Here is a 24,349-nt window from a genome sequence, read left to right as displayed (position 1 = left end):
TATTTTGTCTTATGTCTTTGTGCCCTCCAAAAAATCCAACAGTATGAATTTTTTGAGTTTTTCTGTATTGTGTGAATCCAACAAACTCCTCGGCACCACTCCAAACCGCTTGTAAAATGCTATGTGGACCCAGAGTCTTATGGTGTGTTTACACAGACAGATTTTTCTGACAGATTTTTGAAGCCAAAGCCAGGAACAGAATATAAACAGAGAACAGGTCATAAAGGACGGACTGAGATTTTTTTATGTTTTCATATCCATTCCTGGCTTTGGCTTTTTTTCAGCTCTGTTTAAAATGACAGACGTTATTTAGCAGCCTGCCCTCCCCTTAGTGCAATGACTGGTGTTTGTACATTATTTTAGTTTGGGTTACTAATTGAACTTTGGGTGTGTCTTAATTGAAAAGTCCATTGAATTTAATAGTAAAGACAGAAAAAGAATGGCGTAAAAAGGAAAACTGTGTGTGAACTACTTATAAAAAACATCCGCTGTTTGCAAAAAAACATGTACATGTTCATTATTTTGATGTCCGCTGCAAAAACATCTGTTATTCAGTACACTGTGTGCATTGGACGTCCGTCTTCCCATTGACTTCAATGCATTGCCATTGCAGTCAGTAAAATCGGGGCAAAAACGCCCGTTATTTTAAATATGAAAATCGGCCGCCTTTTCTCTGTTTTTGACGTTGTGTGAACGCACCATTAGACTTCCCTGCTATAGGTGGTGCTCAGTGCATAACAAACAGTCCATGAAGACATCCCCATGAATGAGGAAAGGAAAGCTGCGGCACTCACCAATAATAGCAACATTTCTCTGACTTTATTTCAAAAGTAGTGCAGGTCATTTGATGTGATGTCGCACATACTCACTTTTTCACAGGGATTTTTAAGTATTTTATTAAACCCCACTGAAATTTGCCCTTTTTATCTGTGAGCCACAATTTTTCTGAGACATGTGCCAAATTAGTAAATCTCGCTTAAAAGAAAACCCAGTTTGATAAAATCCAAATAGGGAAAAACATTCCCTGTGTGGATAAGTTAGAATCTTATTCTGACAGGATGCCAATGTATTATGGTGTGAATGTAACCTAAAGAGGTCTGGTTTCAAAAATATTTGTTTTTCTTCATGAAATAACAATATTTGGTGTTACCATTCCCCTTGTTTAATGTGTGTGTGTCCTTACAGAGTTTGAAACTGTTCAATGATTGCTGTCAGATTAATCATACATGCAATATAAGAATATATCTAGATGAGCGAACTTTTCAGAAGCAGGTTTGCTAACTTTTGGCATAAAATTCAGATTCATACGACCCAAACCTTAACCAAACGACACTAAAACAGCAGAACTGTGGCAGCTACGCTATTGGGACATTTTTTTTTGTGGCATTGGCATGTGACATTGCTTTCTTTGGGTTAAGCGGCTTTTTTAAGTGTTTCTGCATGCAATTTTGCGACATAAATCCTCCCCACAAAATGCATCAAAAATGGCACCAAAAAAGCCTGCTAAACATCAATAGAAAGCTGCATCTACATCCCTGCGTTTCCGCCCCTGTAATGCTGTTTCTCTGCCCCTGTGTTTCCAGCCCTACATGAAAGTGAAACTAAAGAAGAGAAAAGTATGGTAGCAGGTTGGCAGATGGTCATGAGCGGCGTGCTTACCCGGAGTTCAGCTGTCCACTAGTGTGGTATTCTACCATGGGTGTTACAGTTCTATATACCCTTTCTAAAAGTCTGTATTTATTGTACTTGTTTGGTGATGAAAGTAGTACTAAAGTTTCGCCACTAGATGTCGCTGTTTCGCCACTAGATGTCGCTGTGTTATATATGTGTATGTTTGAAAGCTGCACAGCTGAAGGATATAAAGGGTTATTGTTTCTTTATGTGTTACACAAATCTGCAGACCACTAGGAATCTGTCTTTCTTCTCTCCTATCAGCTATCTCCTTATTTCTTCTGTTGCACTCTTCACCCACTCACAGCGTATGTTAGTTACGCTAGGAAAGTAGGTCACGTGGGAGACAGGAAGAGCAAGTGAGTCTTAGGTAACACCTTATATGGGTAGGAAGCAAGACAGTACTCAGTTTTCTCCTCATTAACGCTACACAGCACTATGCACTGTTAAACCCCTCTTAGGAGAGGACAAGCCAGAGACAACCTCAACCCACGCAGATGAGAAGGAGAAGTAACAGTGTAGGACAGTATCCACAAAAGCCAAAGAACTAGGAACTGATCTAGATAAAGCAAAGTTGCAGTGTGCCTACTAGGCACTAGCATCATGAAGTTACACTCCAAGGCCCGGCTGTATCTGGGCCAACCACCATCAGAGTGGCGTCACACTTTACCCCCTAGCAAGTGACCGGCTAATCCTCCGATATAACATCACACCGGGGGCTCACCACACTAGTGCTTATGGGAAAGCCTAAGGGGGATGAGGAGCCCACGAGTCCACCAGTGCTTCAGGGGTTGTCTGAGGAGGAGGAAGATATGGTGTCATGGCAAGCGGCTCCCTTAACACCATAACCCAGCCAACAAACCCCAGAACTATTGAGTTTGGAGGGGATGAGGAGCCAGTTCCACGCAGCCCACTACCATCATACTGGGAAGGCGCATTTAACTTAAATGTTTAAGTAAGTGACTAGAGTGTAAAAGGCCCAGAAGGGCCACCAAGCCATTCTGAGTGTGGAGCTGTCTCAGAGAGGCCGTCAAGTGTGCCTGAGCCTTCAGCTGTCTCAGAGAGGCTTTCAAGCATGCCTAAATGTGCAGTAGTCCCGCTGAGGCTATCAAGCGTGTGCCTGAGTATACAAGAATCCCACGGAGGCCACCCAGCCGTACTAAGCGTTCAGCAATCCCAGAGAGCCTGTCAAGCATGCCTGAACATGCAGCAGTCCCACTGAGGCCATCAAGCCTTGTTGAGCCCTCCTACACACAAGCAGCAAAAACTAATTTCCAGGCCCCGTTGCTGACCCAGACTGGGAGTCTGAAAGAACGCCATGCTTAAGCCCAGGACACTGTCAGAGACCAGATACCCTCTCCTGTGGCAGAACCTAATTCCTCCTATCCACCTCAGAAGTATAGTAGCCAGTTCAGGGAGAAGAAGGAGCAGGAGTTGGCAGTGCAAAGATACTTGGAACGGCCAAATCCAGGAGAACAGTATCCTGACTGGAGAGAATTTGACAAAGTGAGTAAATATGGTTTGGTCAACGATCTATGTATGTCGTCATGCGTGTGGGGGCGTTCAGAAGGGAGTCGCGCCACTATCTGCAGCCCGGGACCACGGCAATTAGCCTTTTAAATGCAGCTGTCATAGTTGACAGCTACATTTAAAATGCTGCTTTTCCCCTTCCCTGGTTTCTAGTGGGGGGGTATCGCCCCCCTTCCCTGGTTTCTAGTGGGGGGGCAGCCGAAAGCAATAGAATGCCTATCTCATTGACCTATGCAGTATATCTTTACTGGATAGATCTCAATGGGAGATCAGAGCAGGCATACTAGAAGTCCCCCTGTACTAGAAGTCCCCCAGGGGGACTTCTAGTATGTGTGTAAAAAAAATATATGTTTTATTTATTAATAAAAAATCCCCTCCCCTAATAAAAGTTTAAATCACCCCCCTTTCCCCATTTTATAAATAAACATAAATAAATAAACATGTTTTGTATCGCCGCGTGCATAATCGCCAGATCCAGAAAAATTGTAATAAAAAGCGATCAAAAAGTCGCATATGCACAATCAAGGTATCGATAGAAAGTAGATCATGGTGCAATAGATGACACCTCACACAGCCCCATAGACCAAAGGATAAAAGTGTTATAGGCATGGTAATAAAGTGATTTTAACCCATAGGCGACCCTGGACGTACCCGTACGTCCAGGGCCGCCTCCACGCGTTCAGAGCGGGGCCGCGCGGTGGCCGCGTTCTGAGCCGCCGCGGTCCCGGGTGCCGCTCGTAACCCGGGACCGCAGCTATTAGCAGGCACGGTCTGATCGACGTGCCCGTTAATACAGTAATCGGATGCAGCTGTCAAAGTGGACAGCTGCATCCGATTACTTACTGCAGCACTTCCCAGGTGTCTAGTGGGGAGGATCGCTCCTCCGGGACAACGTCCACACATCTTACCCCGTCCGGGGTCAGCGTCGTAATGGCGCTGATCCCGGCTCGGCACACGATTGCTTCCGGCTGCATCGATCGATCTATGCTGCATATCTATGCACTATGCATCTATGAGATCAGTGCACTTATGCTAGAAGTCCCCCAGGGGGGCTTCTAGTATAAGTAAAAAAGTAAAAATAAAAGTGTTGTTAATAAAAAGCCCCCTCCCCTAATAAAAGTCAGGATCACCCCCCTTTTCCCATGTTATAAACAAAAATAAACAAATAAATAAACAAACATGTTTGGTATCGCGTCGTGCATAATCGGCCGAACTATTAATTTATCACATTCCCGAACTCGCACGGTAAATGGCGTAAGCGCCCCAAAAAAATCCCAACGTGCAAAATTGCGCATTTTTGGTGGCATCAAATCCAGAAAAATTGTAATAAAAAGTGATCAAAAAGTCGCATATGCGCAATCAAGGTACCGATAGAAAGAACACTTTATGGCGCAAAAAATGACCCAGCCCCATAGACCAAAGGATAAAAGCGCTATAAGCCTGGGAATAGAGCGATTTTAAGGAACGTATATTTGTTAACAATGGTTTGAATTTTTTACAGGCCATCAGATACAATGAAAGTTATACATGTTACATATCATTGTAATCATAACGACTTGAGGAACATGCGTAGCAAGTCAGTTTTACCCCAGGGCGAATGGCCTAAAAACAAATACCCCCCAAATAAACAAAATGGTTTTTTTTAAAGGTTTTAATTTTTTAAAAGCCATCAAATAAAATAAAAGTTACACAAGTTACATATCGTTGTAATCTTACCAACTTGAGAAACAAGTCAGTTTTACCCTAAGGTGTAAACACAAAACCTCTCCAAATTATTATTTTTTTATTATTTTTTTTTTTATTTCCTCACACATTTAATTTTTTTCTGGTACAATTAGTACAATTAGTGGTGCAAAAAAGTTCTTATGTGGGTCTGTAGGTGAAAAAATGTAAAAGCTATGGCCTTTTAAACACATCGAGGAAAAAACAAAAGCGCAAAAACGAAAATTAGCCCGGTCCTGAAGGGGTTAAACTATTTGCAAAAAAAAAAAAAAAAATTTAACTGGAAAAAAAGAAAAAAAAAACAGAAAAGCTACGTAAATATTAAAACAAAATAGCATTTTTTTCCCAATTTCACCCCCAAAATAAGATTTTTGGAGTTCCGTCGTACAATTTAAGGTAGATTGAAAGGCACCATTATAAAGTACACTTGTTCCTGAAAAAAACAAGCCTTACATGGTCCTGTAGATGGATAAATAAAAGTGCAATAGACGAGGAGGAAAAAAAAGGAGATGCAGAAGTAAAAATTGGCACGGTCATTTATTCCTTTTTGGGCTGGGAAGGGTTAACCTTTCATGAAAGGGTTAAACTTTTATTATGGGATGGGATTTTTTATATATTAAGGGTACGTTCACACTTACCGGATCCGCAGCTGATTTTCTGCTGCGGATCTGCAGCGGATCTGCAGCAGATTTCATTTAAATAACTGAACATAGCATCAAATCTGCACCATCAAATCTGCTGCGGATCTGCTGCAGATCTGCTGCGGATCCTGTAGGTGTGAACGCACCCTAAAATTAGTTTTTTTTAACACTTATTTGTACTCCCCTAGGGATCAATGTAGTACACATGTACTGCGTTTATCTATCATATCAGGGTTCTGGTTGAGACAGGCTGATGCAATCCCAGATGTCAGGTAGCCTGGGAGGCCTTGCAGAGGCCTTGGGCTGCTCTGACATTGGATCAGCTCCCCATGATCTTGTGGGGAGACCTGATCCAGCCACTGGACCCAGGGCCGGCGTTAGGGCGGGCAAACAGGACAATTGCCCAGGGCCCCCTACCGCAGTTACAGTGAGTGCTAGAGGCAGGAGCACACTGGCAGCATCCTACAGCCTCTGTCAGTAATCCCTGACCACAGCGAATGGCTGCTATTAGGGATCAAACAGAGGCTGCAGGACGCTGGGCTCCCAGTGTGTGGTGGACCCCCTCCCTCCTGCATCATGTGACCTCCTGGTGAGACTGCTGTAATGTTAAAGCAGTCAGGACGATGGAGGAGAGGGCTGCAGTGAGGAACAGAGCCTGCTGCTGCTGCCATGGACAAGGACAACTACACCCAGCATGCTGCTAGAGGGAGTAAGTATACTGTACATGTAGTGTGTGTATGAATGTATGTGTATAATGCATGTTGTATGTGTTACATGTCATGTGTATGCACTAGATGGATCGGTTGCATTTGTAGGTGTTTTCATGGATGTGTTAGTGTTTGTGTGTGTGTGTGTGTATATATATATATATATATATATATATATATATATTGTGTGTATTAGAGATGAGCAAACCTGGAGCATGCTCGAGTCGATCCGAACCCGATCTTTCGGCTTTGATTAGCCGTGGCGGCTGAACTTGGATAAAGCCCTAAGGCTATGTGGAAAACATGGATGTAGTCATTGGCTGTATCCATGTTTTCCAGACAACCTTAGAGCTTTATCCAAGTTCTGCAGCCCCCGCTAATCAAATACCGAACGTTCGAGTTCGGATGGACTCGAACCAGAACCCGGTTCACTCATCTCTAGTGTGTATGTATCAACACTTCTGACTCCACTGTCCATCAAAAGTGTTGAGGTGAATAGACTGTGTATAGGAGCTGCAGCCATTCTCTGGCCTCAACAGTCCTATGTATTTGCTGCATGTGACCACTGAGGCCGGTCATTGGCTGCAGCTCCCATGTATAGTTTATGATGATGTCTCTAAGGCAATACGGTGTGTTTTATTGAGAAAAAAAATAAGGTGGTATTCAGTCCTTAGGTGGTGGTCACTCTATAGCGGTAATATTGATCTGTATACAGTGTATATACTGTAGAGTCATTATGTGGTGGTCACTCTTTGGCAGTGATATTGGTCTGTATATAGTATCTATATAGAGTCATTACCGCCATAGAGTGACCACCACGTAATGACTCTATATATACACTATACACAGACCAATATTACCGCAATAGAGTGACCACCACCTAAGGACTGAATACCACCTTATTTTTTTTCTCAATAAAACACACCGTATTGCCTTATTGGTCTGTATATAGTATATATAAAGTCATTATACAGTGGTCAGTCTATGGCAGTAATGCTGATCTGTATATAGTATCATTATGCGGTGATCAATCTATGGCGGTAATATTGGTCTGTATGTAGTATAAATAGATTGATTATGTGGTAACCAGTCTATGGCAGTAATACTTGTCTGTATATGGTGTATATATAGAGTCATTATGTGGCAGTCATGGTGTGGTGCTAATATTGGTCTGTATATGGTGTCATAATGCGGTGGTCACTCTGTGGTGGTAATTGGCCTATACATAGTGTGTTTTCTTCAATAACGGTATGGAGGTGATATTTGGTTCTGGTATAGTGATTTTTTATTTAATTAAAACAATGCATATAAATAGTTTTTATGTTTACACCACTAGTGGCAGTCCTGGCATGTAACCTTATGAACTGACTCAATGTGACTGAGGGCCCTAATACACGGAGCGAAAATTGTCCGAACCAGGCCGATATCGCTCTGTGTAATAAAGACAACAATCATCAACTGATCATTGTCTTTTGGCAAGTTTAAAAACCATTGTCTGATGATTGTGCATATAAAATAATAAAGCTGTTACTTACCTAAACATGTTCCCCGGTGTCCTCAGGCTTTTTCTGTTTGTTACGGCCAGTAATTGGCTAAGCGGCCTGTCACTTCAGAGATGGGACCAGAAGTAAGAGCTTCAGCTGTGGTAACTCCCACAGACAGCTGTGGTAGATCCCACAGACAAGGCCTGAAGACACCGGGGAACGTGATCAGGTAGTATATACCGTTATTGTTATATATATATATATATATATATATATATATATATATATATATATACGCACAGATATTCTGCAGCACACCAGCATACGTGGAAAAGGTGAAATATTTATTACAAAAAATGCAAAAAATACAAATGCAAAAAATGTACTTTTTGCATTTTTTGTAATAAATATTTCACCTTTTCCACGTATGCTGGTGTGCTGCGGAATATCTGTGCGTACTATTGGGCAGTGTAATACGGCCCTTAAAGTGGCCATATATTTTTAGTAACTGCTGCCTGAACAATCCTTCAGCTGATAATTATCCTCCCATCAGGTCCTGTCCTCCCCATACACAGGAATGTTCGGCACAGCTGAGTGTTCCTGTGTTCTCTATAGGAGGGGTACGCCATAGCCAGACAGATCTGATGGCAGCTTGTCTCTCTGAGAACAAAGAGGTTGGATGTTGATTTTCCATCAAGCCCGACCCCCTATGTCCACAGATATCATCTGTCAGAAGACTGTCCAGAGAGCCCCATACACCTTAGGGCCCTATTCCACCGGACGATTATCGTTAGCATAATCGTTAACGATTAACGATCTCAAACGACCGCTATTGCGAAAGACCTGAAAACGTTCACTCATTTCCATGGAACGATAATCGTTACTTATGATCGTAATTGCGATCGTTTCTTCTTCCGTATTTCTTCGCTATTGCGTTCGTATCTATTGCGAACGACCGAACGATGTCTTATTCAATGCGAACGATTTGCGAACGTTTTGCGAACGAGCAACGATAAAAATAGGTCCAGGTCTTATAAAGCGATCAACGATTTCTCGTTCGGTCGTTAATCGTTACTGCATTTCAACCGAACGATTATTGTTAGATTCGAACGATTTAACAATAATCTGAACGATAATCGTCCGGTGGAATAGGGCCCTTACACTGATAGCCAAATCGACCAGGAGCAACAGGTACCACCAGCAAAAGTATAAAATGTATGGGGACCTTAAATTGTTGCTACAATATTTCAGCACTTGGGGCCCAACCTTCAACTTTGCCCAGGGCCACATTTAGTCTAAAACCGGCCCTGACTGGACAACCAATGAAGGTTAGTGAACACCATTTAAATGCTGCTGTCAGTTTTGACAGTGGCATATAAATGGTTAATTAGCTGGCAGCTGGGAGTTGCGCTGCACGTTGTGAGCCCTCTCAGTACCCTCTTAATGATGGCATGAGGGGTATACCTGTCATCTGTCATTGAGACATTAATAACATAGGTCACCATGGAAACTATGCAAAGATGTACAAACATCTGGCAGATGTCCCTACTCCCTACACGTTATGCTAATGCCATTACATCACGCGTCATAAATCACATGTAATAAGCTATAATGCTAGTAAAAATGTGTGGCTATTTAAAGTCTAGAATGCCAAATCTATTTTGTATCTGCTTTTTGAAATATATTATAGTTTCCATTTTGTATTTTAAGCAAGATTTTTCACAACTATATGAACTTGACCAGTGTTATTCTCACAGGTGTCTCTGTCTTCGCCAGTTTGGCTTCTCATGGCTGATGTTTCTGGACAGATGATGATGTAAGTTTTTATCTTTTCTATCTAGAATTATATTTTTGTCTACGCAATATCATATTAATGCTTATAACGTATATAACGTATTTGTTATTTTACTAATATTATACTACTTTCGCATAAGTGTTCTGTTATACCATTGCAAATAAACTGTGTTGTATCTTGAGTTGTAGCCTTCTTTAAAGACGTATCTGAGTGATGCTGTTTCTGGAAGAATGCAACAATGTCTTTCTTATAATAATTTTCTTCTGATGATCTCTTTAGGCTATGTTCACACTACGTATATTTGCGGCCGTAGTGTGAACAGCGAATATACGCCGTAGTTTTAAGGTTGATGCGTACGCTTGAAAGTATACGATATACGCCCGCACAGTGCACACTACGTATGAGCCTACGGCCGGATCGTCTACAGCGCCGTGAAAAATGAGCAAGACCATTGTTTGCGGCCGGAACTGTTCCGTGGATCTCAATGCGGTCCCGTACGGAGTACTTATTTCTGCCAAATTGAACTTGATTTTTAAATTAAAAATGTTCTGTGTGGTTTATTGGGCTGGGCAAAGATTTCCAAGTAAATGACCTGCTTCAGATCGCTACGAAACAAGCTAGGGAAGCATAACTCTACTACGGGCATATGTTCGCGGTTCGCCCGCATGTTCGCAATCCGGCCGCATGTCTATTTTTCCCGGACATATATGTAGTGTGAACATAGCCTAAGGGTGCTTTAACACATAACGGATCTGCAACGTATTTCTCGCTGAGAATTTGCAGCGAGATTCGCTGCGGATATGCTGTGCATGCTGCTGCGAGTTTGTCTGCCATTGAGTGTACAGGGCATGGATCCACAGCTGATCTCGCAGCTAGAAAGGCGCTGCGGATCCGTTACTTGTGAACGCACCGTTAGGTTGATTTGGTGACTAATCAACCAAATACCATTTTCCATAGAGTTTTGGTCTCAAATTACAGTCAACTTTGTTAACTTACAATGATCATCCTGGAATAAATTATTGTTGAGGGACCTCTGTATCGATATCTAAACATTTTCGTAAATCTGACTGGGATCTCTCCTGCAATCTGTATATATTGTGCAATATTCATTTAGTCAGTAATAATTTTACAATTTTATGTTCCTGTTGTTCAGCCAAGCCATAGTATTTTACCTTTTTTCATTTGAGCCCATTCCCTGTAGTGGTAATTTGACAGCATTCAGAAGAACACTTACATGTGTATATAAATAACATATTTGTTCTACTCCTATGCTTAACTAATACCATTCCAGTGCTTGTCTATTACTGATTCTCTCTTGCAAATTCTGTCTTTTAGGAAATTAAAAGAATACAGTCTGAATACTGTGAAAAACTCAAACAAACCTAATCGTTTCTAATAGTCTCAGATTTTATTCTGAAGTAGCATGTCTTTAAGTCACTGCTTACAGATAACTGACTCATAAAACAAAGCAAAATCTCTTACTGAATTTGACAATATTAAAATAAACTTTACCACCTCAACCCACAAATCATACACAAAAAAAAAGAAAGAAAAAAAGAAAAATGCAGAATTAAGTCACTTGGGAGTTAAAGAGCAACTGATTGAGGAGTTTTCTCTATACACTGTGGAAAGCTTGCAATGTATATGCCAGATGTATGCCACAAGGTTGGACATGTCAAAACATATACAGTATGTATAGTACTTAAAGAGAACCAATCACGGAAGAAATTTAATTTTTTTTTATTTTCTAATTCAATGTAATTATTTATTTAATTACATTTGTAAATACTTTTATTTATTTTTTCGGCCGCGTTTTTGTTTTATTAACTTTTCAATTCACTGTCTCGCGCCGGCTCTTTTCAAAAGAGCCGGCTCGAGACAGGAAGCTCCCGTCATCCACAGCGGCAGCAAGGCCGGCCGCCGCCATCTTGATTACGTCATTTGCGTTCCAGTGGTGGAACGCAAGTAACGTAATCAAGATGGCGGCGGCCGGGCCGAACAAGAGGAACAGGTATAGTATAAGATACAGACTGCAACAGCAGTCTGTATCTTCATTTTGTCTATTTATGAAGATACAGACTGCCTTTGCAGTCTGTATCTTATACTTTACCTGATCCTCTTGTCCGTTGCAGTCTGATGCCGGGCGCCGCCATCTTGAATACGTCACTTGCGTTCCAGCGGTGGAACACAAGCGACGTAATCAAGATGGCGGTGCCGGCCTTGCTGCAGCAAACAAGAGGAACAGGTAAAGTATAAGATACAGACTGCAAAGGCAGTCTGTATCTTCATAAATAGACTGCCTTTACAGTCTGTAGCTTATACTTTACCTGATGCTCTTGTTCGGTGCTGGAAGGCCGGGCGACGCCATCTTGAATACGTCACTTGTGTTCCAGCGGTGAAACGCAAAGTGACGTCATCAAGATGGCGGCGCCCGGCCTTCGTTCAGCTATCAAGAGAATTGGGTAAAGGGATAAGATACAGACTGCACAGGCAGTCTGTATCTTCATAGATAGACTTAGGGAGAGATTTCCTTTGATAATAGGGACAGTGATTTTTAGGTGATTGGTCCTCTTTAAGTAGTTTTTGATGCAGTGAAAAAGTTCTTATAAGTACTGGCAGTTGGTTTTTACTTCACAGGCAAGTAAGGGGGATGGTGAGAAAGTGTCAGCACTTTTACAGGTCACCAGCAGGGTCACAGTTCAGAGAGGAAACCAGGGAGTAAATAGATACATAGGGAAGAAAACTGGCAGAGTGATGTACTGTAAGTTACTTTACTAAAAACAGCATTTGTTCTCCTGTACACATATGTATGTGGTACATATCTGATTTTACCTTCTTTGCTTCCTGACACCACCCTTTAAGACAGGGCTTGGCATGCACACATTAACCCAGAAAGAAGCAGCAGAGCAGCAAAGTGTATATTAGGCAATGGGACTCCTTGTCCCTCTCCTTACTCTGCTATACTCTGGTGTTATAACAAACAGCCAAGAGGAAAAGAGAAGCAGGTATATATATGAACTGCACAACCACAATAATGTGAAAATATCAATATGCTTTATTAACAATTATGCAAAAATCTCCAAAAGCCTAAAAACACTTAAAACGAATGCTATGACTCCACTCCTGGTTCATATGCAGCTCAGTGTGTCACCACTCACCCCTTACTGGTACAAAGGGTTGCCCTTTGTACCAGTAGGGGGTTAGTGGTGGCACACTGTGCTGAATTTTAGCCAGGAGTGGAGTCATAGCATTCGTTTTAAAGTGATATTGTCACCCCCTTTATATTAGGAATTCTCAGCACCCTTCTTAAGCATATATTCTGGACATTTCATATCTTATCATATAAAGGATTTCTTTGTGGTCTCTTCCCTCAAAAATGTATGTCATTGTTGGTGGACAGTGCCATAGGGGCAGGGCTTAATGTCTGTGGAACCCCCATATATCCGGCCACATCTGCGTCATAGGCCGCACCCTGCTGAGGGGCGGGACCTAGACGGTGATGGCATCACAGAGATGGCAGGGCCTACAGCACAGAAGTGGGCAGAGATATGAGGTTACACAGATGCTAGGCCCCACCCCTATGGCACTGTCCACCTACAATAACGTGCATTTGTGAAGGGAGAGATCACAAAGAAATCCTTTTAGGGTATGTCCACACTTACCAGATCCGCAGCTGATTTTCCCGCAGCGGATCCGCAGCAGATTTCATTTAAATAACTGAACACAGCATCAAATCTGCACCATCAAATCTGCTGCGGATCTGCTGCAGATCTGCTGCGGATCCTGTAGGTGTGAACGCACCCTAAATGGTAAAATATAAAATGTCCACTTTATAGGCTTAGAAATTATGCTGAGAACTCCTCATATGGAAAGGGGGTGACAATATCACTTGTTTTTAAGCTTTTGAAGATTTGTGTCTTAGCATATTTGTAATATAGCACATTGAAATGTTTACATTATTGTGGTTGTGCAGTTCATACATACCTGCTTCCTTTTTCCTTTAGGTTGTTTGCTATTGTTTGTAGCAGGAGGACTAGCAGCCTTTTGGCTACCTGTGGTGCCCTCCTGGACTCTTGGGGGGAGATTTATCAAAGGGTGTAAAATTTAGACTGGTGCAAACTGCCCACAACAACCAATCACAGCTCAGCTTCCAGCTCTGGTGAAAGGAAAGAGGAGCTGTGACTGGTTGCTGTGGCCAGTTTGCACCAGTCTAAATTTTACACCCTTTGATAAATCTCCCCCTTGGTGTTACTTTGCCATCTTTGAACATGTACTGTATGCCTGGGTGATTACGTGGTAGAGATTTTGTTTATAGTTTTTTTTTTTCTCCATATCTTACATTTCTGCCTATTTAATTTGTGCCTGCTGTTTCCTATACTTTAGAAAAAACAGGCTGTACTCACTTTTCAAAGCTTTCAGCAGCACATTAATTCCTTTCTCGCTCCCTCTCTCTCCCATACTTAATAGCATTGCATTTTGTTCTACCATACATTTATCCTCATAGGGGGTCTTTCTGACATGGGAGGCCCGTTTTCATGCCTGCCATGAACCAAGGTCCAGATTTATCTATTAATATGTTTTATCCAGTTATGTGATAATCATTTGTGAGCACCGGTGCTCTCCCTTTTGTTCATGATTAGGCTATGTTCACACTACGTAAAAGTACGGCCGTTGTTGCCATTGGCAACAACGGCCAAAATTTATGCGCCTGTGAACCCTGCCTCTACTACAATGGGATCCCGGCCGGAGCGTATACACATCGTATATGCTCCGGCCGGGATCCCATGCGGACCCGCAAATAACCCGCAAAACCCACGTCAGTTCACACGATGAAGCAAGCGGCTCCGGCCGCTTGCTTCATTGTGTGCAGTGGCAAGTTCTGATACGGCCGCGCGCTGATGCGCCCGCATCAGAACACTATGGGCAGAAAGGGAGGGCACGGAGCGTACGCAGTAGAGCAGAGGCCCGGCATGACCTGGTCAGCTGGGACTGTGGGCTTAGGGCTGAGTGTTGAGTATGAGGGGAAAGGCAGGAGGTTAAGAAAGGGTTAAGGGGAGGGGGCGAGTGGTTTGAAAGGACGGTAGGGGATTGGAGCAGAACACTCAACAGGGGTGGAGCTGGAGGTCAGATAAGGAGGAAGCACGTGGATCTGCAGAGCCTGTCGGACCAGCGTCAGGAGAGGAGCGTGCTGCCAGAAGACCGGAGATGGATGCCGAGCTGCTACGATCACTGAGGGTCGCGGTGGCTAAGCGCGAGGCTGCAGGAGCAGGTTAGGTTGGCTATGGAGCCCCCGCTCTCCCCGTTGCTGATGGCGTCCACCCCTGCCCTGTCTGGGCCCCCTGCGCCCCGAGTGAGGAGGCTGCGCAGGAGCCGGCCGCCAGTCCGACTTAGCCCCTCGCCTGGCCCAAAAGAAGTTGGCGGGTCAGGAGCCCCTGCGGCCTCCGGCGGGGGGTGGTCTGGAAGGAATCCGGTGGCTCGCAGGGGTCGGCCTGCCAGGGCTGACACCTCCTCTTCATCTGTGGCCTCTCCCGGTGGGGATGCCTCTCCCCGACCGATACACCCGTCCCGTGGTGTCGGGAGCCCCGGTGGGGACCCTCTGGATGTCGCCGCACGTGGCGTGGCCGGGAGGAATCCTTCGGCGCGTGGGGTTAGGGGGCGGAGCTCTCGCTGCAGGCCTCTTCGTCTGCTCTCTCCTCACCCCCGGCTGCTGTTGGGACCAGTGCGGCTGCAGCGCCTGTCGGCTACAGCGGTGCTGCAGCCCGGCGTATGAGCACACACAGGAGCGTGCGGACCCGGACGGTCGGCAGGGATCGAGCCTCTGGCGTGGCCGAAGTTGGGTGCAGGGGGGCTGGAGCCCCACCTGCTGTGGACGTTCAGGGACAGGAGGAGGTCGGCAGCCGCAGGTCTCGTCAGCACGTTGTGATCGCGACTCCTTCCCTGGTGGGCGCGGGACCAGTGATTGCTGATGGAGCGGGGCTGGCTAGTCCCAGGGCAGTCGTCGCGGATGAAGTGGTTCGGTCTGGGTCCTCGGCGTCAGAGCTCCAGTGCAGGTTCGGGGGATGAAGGTCCGTCGCATCGAGGCTCCGGGTCTACAGCTGTTCCGGCGCCTGGCCAGAGGCAGCTCGGTGAGTCTTTGCCATCTGTGTCTTCTACATCTGTCTCTTCTGTCGGGGGTAGTTGCTTGCGGGGGCGTGTCAGCTGTTTAGCCGTTTTGCGCCTGCGCCCCCCAGCGCGCCGTCCCCAGTGGGTGCTTGGGTAAGTGCTGAGGGTTTGCAGGGTGCGCCCGGGGCTTCGGTGTCGGTGGCGTCAGCAGGTGGAGGGGTAGTTGGCCCGGTTGTCGCAACACCCGTCGCTGGGGCGGCTTCAGTGTCTCCTGACCCCCCGCTGGATTCCGTCCGCTTGGAGGATGCGGCGAGGGGTGAGGTGTATATTTGTTTCGATGGACCCCTAGGGGCTCACCTGAAACAGGAAGTGAGGGAAAAGATCTGGAAAAACGAGTATGTCGAGATTTTTTCCTTGCTTCCGTTAGAGAAATTCAATCTGGATAGGGTAAAAATCACTGAATCCAAGAAGGAGGAGGAGGAGCGGCGGCGCTATCGCCTCATTCCTCATACTTTCGCTAATTGGTTGCAAGCTTTTGCAATTTTAGCCAGCATGATAGGAGAAAAGGCCCCGCAGCATTGCTCTGGTCTTTTCTGCTATTTGGACGCAATTGGGGAAGCGTATAGGGTGTATGGGGGGACGGCCTGGCTCCGGTATAATGAGCAGTTCCGTCAGAGGAAGGCGGTCTGTCCCTCCATTTGCTGGGATCATAAGGACATTAGTCTTTGGATGCGCCTTATGGTTGCCGCATTCCATGGGGGGGGGGGGGGTTCCGGTGAATCACAGAGATCCTCGGCCTATAGGCGTCCTGGGTGCTGCTGGCAATTCAACAAGGGGCAGTGCCGTTACCCGGGCACCTGCCGCTTGAGGAGGCTCATTTTTTAGCCGACGGTTTTAGGTGCGGTTTTCGCATACCGTTCGTGGCGGAGATGCCGGTTTTCCATCTGCGGAATTTGAAATCAGCTCGGTTGCACCCGGAGGTGGTGTCGAAAAAGTTGGGGAAGGAGATGGCGTTGGGCCGCATGGCTGGCCCCTTTTGGTCGCCTCCCTGGTCCCATCTGAGGGTGTCCCCCTTGGGTGTGGTCCCTTAAAAAGAGCCCAACAAGGTTTTTTGGTGAACGACGGCATCGCGGACGAGTTGTGCTCAATGTCCTATGTGTCGGTGGATAAGGCGGTGGCGTGGGTGCGGTGCTTCGGGGCGGGGGCCCTTATGGCCAAAACCAATATTGAGGCCGCGTTCAGATTGTTACCGGTTTATCCGGATTGTTTTCACCTCTTGGGATGCATGTGGAACGGGTGTTTTTACGTGGACCACTGTCTCCCAATGGGTTGTTCTATTTCCTGCCCCTATTTTAAACGTTTTAGTCCTTTTGTTGAATGGGTGGTGCGGGAGGAGGCGGGGGTCCGGTCCATATTGCATTATCTGGACGATTTTTTATGCATCAGCCCCCCCCAGGTTCCCATAGTTGTGCAGTTATGTTGAGTACGTTGGAGCAAGTGGCGAAGCGCTTTGGCATCCCGCTTGCACCTGAGAAAACTGAGGGGCCGACTACCACGATTCGGTTTTTTGGGATCGAAATCGATTCGGTGGCCATGGAGTGTCGGTTGCCGAATGACAAATTGGTGGACCTGAGAAGTTCGGTAGCAGAATTGGCGGCGGCGAAGAAGGTTCGCCTACGCCAATTGCTGTCTGTGCTCGGCAAATTGAATTTTGCCTGCCGGATTATCCCAATGGGTTGCATTTTCTGCAGGCAGTTGTCCATGGCCACGGCTGGGGTTCGGAGTCCCTTACATTTTATTCGGTTGTCGAGTGACCTAAAAGAGGATTTGAGGGTGTGGATGGAATTTTTGGCCTTGTACAATGGTCGGTCTGTCTGGCAGAGCGAGTGGATGGACGAGGCGCTGGAGCTGTATACAGATGTGTCCGGGAGTTTGGGGTATGGTGTGTACTTCGGGGGTCAGTGGATGGCGAGTGAGTGGCCGGTTTCTTGGCAGGAGGCCGTTTTTTTTAAGAACTTAGCCTTGTTGGAGTTGTTCCCCATAGTGGCAGCGCTGGAGGTATGGGGGGGAACGGTTGTCTAATCAGAGAATTTGTTTGCACTGTGATAACATGGCGGTGGTGAATGCCATTAACTCCTTGTTGGCCTCTTCCCCTCCTGTGGTGCGGTTGTTGGGTCACCTGGTCTTGACCGGTTTGTCCATGAATGCGTGGGTGGTGGCTGTGCATGTGCCGGGGGTCTGTAACTCGATAGCTGACGCTCTCTCTCGGTTTCAGTGGGACAGGTTCCAGCGATTGACACCGGACGTGGAGCAACGCGGGATTCCTTGTCCTCACGGTCTCTGGGAGCTGGCGTTCGGACGGCGTTAGAGCTGGTAAAGAGGTCGGTGAGTGGCAGTACCTGGTCGGCGTATAGTGCAGTGTGGCAGGAGTGGGTAGGTCTGTGTGAGGAGTTGAGGTGTGATCCGTTTGCAGGTGAGGTCTTGGTGGTCCTGTTGTTTTGGCTTGGGGATTCCTTTGCGAAAGGAATCTCCAGATCAAAGATGCAGCGGAGGCTGACAGGGTTGGCTTTTTGGTTTAAGATCTTCCAGATGTGTGATGTGACAAAGCATTTTTTAGTTAGTCAGGCCTTGAAGGGGTTTGGGTCTTCAGAGCGGAGGGTGGATGGCCGGAGGCCGGTGTCCTTTTCGCTGTTGCTGGATATATAGGGACGATTGGGCGTGGTGTGTTGGGATGAGTATGAGCAGCGGTTGTTCTGTGTGGCATATTCCTTGGCCTTTTTTGGGGCTTTTCGCGTTGAGTGTTTGCGAAGGTTCCTGGAGGTGAGGCCGGGGGTGTGCCGGGTCCCTGCTGGTGCATGCGGATGGTAGATCTCTCTCCAGATTCCAGTTTGTGGCTGTCTTTAGGAAGGTGTTGCAGAGCTTGCATCTGCCTTTTGATGAATTCAATTCTCATTCTTTTAGAATTGGGGCAGCCACGGAGGCAGCAAGGTGGAATCTTCCGGAGACAGTTATTAAGCGGATCGGGCGGTGGGAGTCTAGGAGATACCGTTTGTATGTGAGGCCGCATTTGCTGTGTGAGTGATTGTATCGGCCTGTCCTTCCTTTTCTTGACTCTTCCGTTGTGGTTTGTCCTGTCTGGTACTGGTGGGTCACTCCTTTGTTCGCAGGGGTGCCCAGAGAGCGGAGGTTAGGGTGGACAGGCGTCAATTGGGCTTTCAGAGGAGCGAGGCCTTGATTACATGGATCGGGATTGGGGGTATGCTTTGGAGCGGTTTGCTGCCCGAATTGCATATTCACGCCCGACTGGAGCGTGTACCTGATGTCTTAGTCATTCATCTGGGCGGGAATGATTTAGGGGTCAGATCCTCCAGGGAGCTCATTAGTGAAATCAAATTTGACGTCCTGAGGCTGTGGTCAATGTTTCCGGGCATAGTACTGGTATGGTCAGAGATAGTGGCCTGTTTGCATTGGCGACATGCGCGCTCGGTGGATTTCTTGAATAAAGCCAGGCGTAAGGTCAATCGGGGGGTGTCCAGATTTGTTACCAGGAATGGAGGGATCGCTGTTCGCCATAGGGATCTGGAGATCCCGGAGAGGGGGCACATGTCGGATGATAGGGTCCACCTTAACAAGGTGGGCATCGATATTTGGTGTTTAGGTCTCCAGAAGGGAATTGAAAAAGCAATAGGGGTGTGGCGAGGATCGCATGCTTAAGGTGTCAAGCATGCTCACTGTGGCATGGGGAGGTCTTGCAGGGCACCTAAAAATTGGCCTGGTTAAATGGGGAGGGATGGCTTCCTATCCTTACCAAGTTATTTGGTAATAGAAGTGTGGTTTAAAGTTAAGTGGTTCCCTTCGGGATAGGGCCCTGGGAATGGTTTGGTGTGTTGGCAGTACCATATGACTTATTGTCAACTCCTGAGTCGGCGCGGTGCGGCTAGGGGAGAAAATTAGTTTAGAGTTTTGGTGCTGCCCGGAATGGGGCCTTACCAGACCTCCCTGCATTCCAATTAAAAGAAAATATTGATTCTGGACAATGTTTTTTGATGTTTGTTGACATGCTATTTATTGTTATGTTCAATCACTTTAATAAAAGGCTGTTGTGGCCGTTCTATTCCAACGTAAAACTGGAGTCGGTCGAAGTCTTTGAGGTAAAGGTAATGGGGGGAGGGGGGAAAGAAGAAGGGGGGAGGTGTTGGGGGGACGGCCAGAAGGTGGGGTGAGGAATGCTTGGGAAAAGGGGAAGGTCAGCCAGAAGGAATTCAGCTATACCCAGAGTCAAGATTATCCGGCTGCTACTGCAGTACCGGCCAGGATGATCTGGGCAGAGACCAGCCGTTCCGTGTCTCGTACGTAGTGTAAACATAGCCTTAATAAAATTGGTATTTTAATCCCCATACAATGCCTTTTATTTCTGTTTTGGTGTTGATGCTCTTCTCTACACTATATTTCATGATTTCTTTACCTGGCAATATTTATAGAAGGGGATACTGCAAATAGGTTAACAAGATTTTGGCTTTAAAGGGAACCTGTCACCCCCGATGCCAGGGTGACAGGCTCCCAACCCCCTGCTAGAGCACTTTATACATACCTGATTCTGCCGGGTCCCGCTTCTTGATTCGGTCGGGCAGGGCCGCCGATAGGGCAGTACAACCGGTACTGCCCTATGGGGCCCGGACCCTAAGAGACATGGGGGGGGGCCCGGGCGGTTGTGCCGCTTCGGTCCGGTGAGCTTCCGACACACGCTGCCTCTATCACTGGCCGGAAGCTCACAGCTGCAGCCCTGCGGTCCTTCTCTCCTGCTCGGCAGCGGCGCACGTGACGTCATCGCGCCGAGCAGGAGAGAAGTTCCTGGACCGCGGGGCTGCAGCTGTGAGCTTCCGGCCAGTGATAGAGGCAGCGTGTGCCGGAAGCTCACCGGACCAAAGCTGCATGGGAAGGGGGGACCTGCCAAGCCTGCCTCACCTGCCTCTGCTCCCCCGCCGCTCCCTCTTCCCCCAGCCTCTCCTCCTGTACCCCCCCCTCCAGCCTCTCCTCCTGTACCCCTCCTCCAGCCTCTCCTCCTGTACCCCCCCTCCAGCCTCTCCTCCTGTACCCCCCCTCCAGCCTCTCCTCCTGTACCCCCCCTCCAGCCTCTCCTCCTGTACCCCCTCCAGCCTCTCCTCTTGTACCCCCCTGCCTCTCCTCCTGCACCCCCAGCCTCTCCTCCTGTACCTCCTCTAGCCTCTCCTCCTGCACCCCACAGCCTCTCCTCCTGCACACCACAGCCTCTCCTCCTGTACCCCTCAGCCTCACCCCCTGCACCCCACAGCCTCTCCCCCAGCCTCTCCTCCTGCACCCCCCTTCCAGCCTCTCCTCCTGTACCCCCTTCCAGCCTCTCCTCCTGTACCCCCCCTCCTGTACCCCCTCCAGCCTCTCCTCCTGTACCCCCTCCAGCCTCTCCTCTTGTACCCCCCCCCCGCCTCTCCTTCTGCACCCCCCCGCCTCTCCTCCTGCACCCCACAGCCTCTTCTCCTGCAACCCCCAGCCTCTCCTCCTGCACCCCCTAGCCTCTCCCCCAGCCTCTCCTCCTGCACCCCCCAGCCTCTCCTCCTGCACCCCCAGCCTCTCCTCCTGCACCCCACAGCCTCTCCTCCTGCACCCCACAGCCTCTCCCCCAGCCTCTTCTCCTGCACCCCCCAGCCTCTCCTCCTGCACCCCACAGCCTCACCCAGCCTCTTCTCCTGCACCCCTCAGCCTCTCCTCCTGCACCCCACAGCCTCTCCCACAGCCTCTTCTCCTACACCCCCCAGCCTCTCCCCCAGCCTCTTCTCCTGCACCCCCAGCCTCTCCTCCTGCACCCCACAGCCTCTCCTCCTGCACCCCACAGCCTCTCCTCCTGCACCCCACAACCTCTCCCCCTAGCCTACCCTCCTGCACCCCCAGCCTTTCCGTCAGCACCCCCCAGCCTCTCTGTCAGCACCCCCCAGCCTCTCTGTCAGCACCCCCAGCCTCTCTGTCAGCACCCCCAGCCTCTCCTCCTGCACCCCCTAGCCTCTCCACCAGCACCCCCAGCTGCTCTCCCTGCCCCCCAGCTGCTCCTCCTGCCCCCCATTTTCTCCCCCTGCCCCATCTGCTCCTCCGCCTGTCCCCCATCTTCTCCCCCTGCCACCCCAGCTGCCCAATCTTCTCCCTGCTACCCTAGCTGCCCCCTATTTGCTCCACCTGCCTGCCACCCCAGCTGCTCCTCCTGCCCCCCATCTACTCCCCCTGCCACCCCAGCTGCTGCCCCCGAGCTGATCCCTCTGCCCCACATTGCTCCCTCTGCCCCCCCAGCTGCTCCCCCTGCCCCTCTCACCCCAACTGCTCCCCCTGCCCCCATCTACTACCCCTGCCCCTCTCACCCCAGCTGCTCCCCCTGCCCCCATCTGCTCCTCCTCCTGCCCCCAGCTGCTCCCTCTGCCTCCCCAGATTCTCCCCCTGCCACCCCTAGCTGCTCCCCCTCCCCGTCACCCCAGCTGCTCTCCTTCCCCCTGTCACCCCAGCTTCTCCCCTTCACCCCAGCGGCTTCCCCTGCCACCCCTAGCTGCCTCCCTTCCCCAGTCACCCCCAGCTGCCTGCTTGCAGACTAGTTGTGGTCGGAGAAGTCTTCTTGATCGCTGCGCCAGATGGAGAAGAAAGCAAGAAGCGACGGCAATCGGAGAAGACGTCACCTGTGAGTCATTAGTAACTGCACTGTAATCACTTCTATAGTGTGCAGAGCCTGTGTACCATTGGGGTCTAAATGGGTCAGTGTATTGTTTGCGGTAGTGTACTGACACAGCCCCGCGGTCACTACAGTACACTAGCGCAAACTTTTAAACTAGGACCCAACTACAACAGCCGCAGGCACTACAACTCCCAGCATATGCTGAGGGCTGCAGACTGTCAGTAAATGCTGGGAGTTGTAGTGCCTGCAGCTGTTGTAGTTGGGTCCTAGGTGCATTATACACTGGATGCTTTGTAGCATATAAGAATACATAGATCTGTGGGGGCTCAGTGCAGGGACGTGACCCCAGAACATCACTAATAGGGGATAGAACAAAGCATCTACCCCTATCCCTATTAGTGCTGTTCTGGGGTCACTTCCCTGCACTGAGCCCCCACAGATCTTTGTATTCTTATATGCCACAAAGCATCCAGTGTATAGGACCCAACTACAACAGCTGCAGGCACTACAACTCCCAGCATGTACTGACAGTCTGCAGCCCTCAGAGTATGCTGGGAGTTGTAGTACAGTGTAGACAGATGTATTGCTGGACCTTCAGGGCTGATGGTTGTCACCCACAGATTGCAGCCACCAGGAGCCTCTGCACACAGTGATTTATTACAGGGTTGTCCTCTCAGAGACTACAACTCCCAGCATATCCTGAGAGCTGTATAAATATAGGGATTTGTCACAGATACAGATGAATCCAGGAGAGGAGCGGGTCAGCATGTCGTGTCTCACTGGTTCTATATTGGTGGGCCCCAGGTCCCCCAGTCCGACACTGGACAGAAGCGGCCCCCAAACTAAGACGTCCCCGGCTTCCTTCCTTCCTCCATCACATTTGTTTGATGAGAACAGCGGGCATCAAGCAGAGCGACACCCAAGTGCCAGGGTATATACCATGCATGTACAGTAATGGGGAGGTGGGGGGGGGGGGGGGGCGCCTCAGCGTGCAAAGTGCCTAGGGCAGCATAAACTCTAAATACAGGCCTGGCTGCCGGCACTTCATACCAGCAGCCTATGGGAGGCCGGGCCGTGACCTCTCCGGCAGGCGTGATCATGTGACGTCATCACGCCTGCCGGAAGTCCCGTCCCTGCGGCTCGCAAGATGGAGCCCGAAGAGGAGGAAGAGCTGCTGCCTGCACAGCGCGGATTAGGTGAGTAGGATGTTTGTTTTTTTAGGGGCACCTCTGGGGGCATTATTAGTTCATGGGGGGCACCTCTGGGGGCATTATTAGTGTATGGGGGCACCTCTGGGGGCATTATTAGTATATGGGGGCACCTCTGGGGGCATTATTAGCATATGGGGGCACCTCTGGGGGCGTTATTAGTTCATGGGGGGCACCTCTGGGGGCATTATTAGTATATGGGGGCACCTCTGGGGGCATTATTAGTATATGGGGGCACCTCTGGGGGCATTATTAGTGTATGGGGGCATTATTAGTATATGGGGGCACCTCTGGGGGCATTATTAGCTCATGGGGGCACCTCTGGGGGCATTATTAGTATATGGGGGCACCTCTGGGGGCATTATTAATTCATGGGGGCACCTCTGGTGGCATTATTAACTCATGGGGGCATCTCTGGGGGCATTATTAGTTCATGGGGGCCACCTCTGGGGGCATTATTAGTTCATGGGGGCACCTCTGGGGGCATTATTAGCTCATGGGGGTACCTCTGGGGGCATTATTAGTTCATGGGGGCCACCTCTAGGGGCATTATTAGCTCATGGGGGCACAGCAGGGGATCCTACATACAGGGGGCACAGCAGGGAATCCTACATACAGGGGGCACAGCAGGGAATCCTACATACAGGGGGCATCCCACATTCCTACTCGCTTTACTGCACATAACACCAAACAGCGCAGTTACTATGGGAGCCTACAGGAGGGAGAAAGGGAAGGAAGTTGCTAGAAATGTGCGGAGCCTAAATTGTTTGTCTCGCAGGTTCTGAAAAGATGAAACATATC

At 48.4% G+C, this 24,349-nt stretch overlaps 1 long non-coding RNA gene across 1 annotated transcript; it reads left to right on the top strand.

Annotated features, from left to right (window-relative positions):
- Window positions 1-9,271: 9,271 nt before the first annotated feature.
- Window positions 9,272-11,013, top strand: LOC138787248 (uncharacterized). The gene is made up of 3 exons (XR_011362330.1): window positions 9,272-9,353; window positions 9,513-9,571; window positions 10,886-11,013. It is a non-coding gene; the product is annotated as an uncharacterized lncRNA (long non-coding RNA).
- The last annotated feature ends 13,336 nt before the right edge of the window (window positions 11,014-24,349 follow it).

This window comes from Dendropsophus ebraccatus, chromosome 3, assembly GCF_027789765.1.
Source record: "Dendropsophus ebraccatus isolate aDenEbr1 chromosome 3, aDenEbr1.pat, whole genome shotgun sequence".
Lineage (NCBI taxonomy): Eukaryota > Metazoa > Chordata > Amphibia > Anura > Hylidae > Dendropsophus > Dendropsophus ebraccatus.
Note: the sequence above shows the minus strand (reverse complement) of the source record. Positions and strands in the feature narration are given on the sequence as shown.